Genomic DNA, 326 nt, shown 5'->3' with positions numbered 1-326 from the left:
TTCTATGTTCTATGTTCTATGTTCTATGTTCTATGTTCTATGTTCTAAAGTCTCGTGTTACAGTACATGGGCAGTGACTTCCTGCATTCCCCCTTCCATGGAGGTTAACATGGAGCAGACACCAACTTCACCATATTATCATGCCACATGTCCAACTCACTTAGAACATGTATCTCCTTTGGACTTTGGAGCACACTGGTACTCTTCTTTGGAATGCTGCTGCCCTGACACATTTAAGCATCTCATCGATTAGACCAATGTGTATCTCAGGTCTCCTCACTTTGCACACTACTTAGAAGCTCTCCATATCTCTGCCTTGCCTTGTG

The sequence above is a fragment of the Rhincodon typus genome, chromosome 3, assembly GCF_021869965.1.
Source record: "Rhincodon typus isolate 14 chromosome 3, sRhiTyp1.1, whole genome shotgun sequence".
Taxonomy (NCBI): Eukaryota; Metazoa; Chordata; class Chondrichthyes; order Orectolobiformes; family Rhincodontidae; genus Rhincodon; species Rhincodon typus.
Note: the sequence above shows the minus strand (reverse complement) of the source record.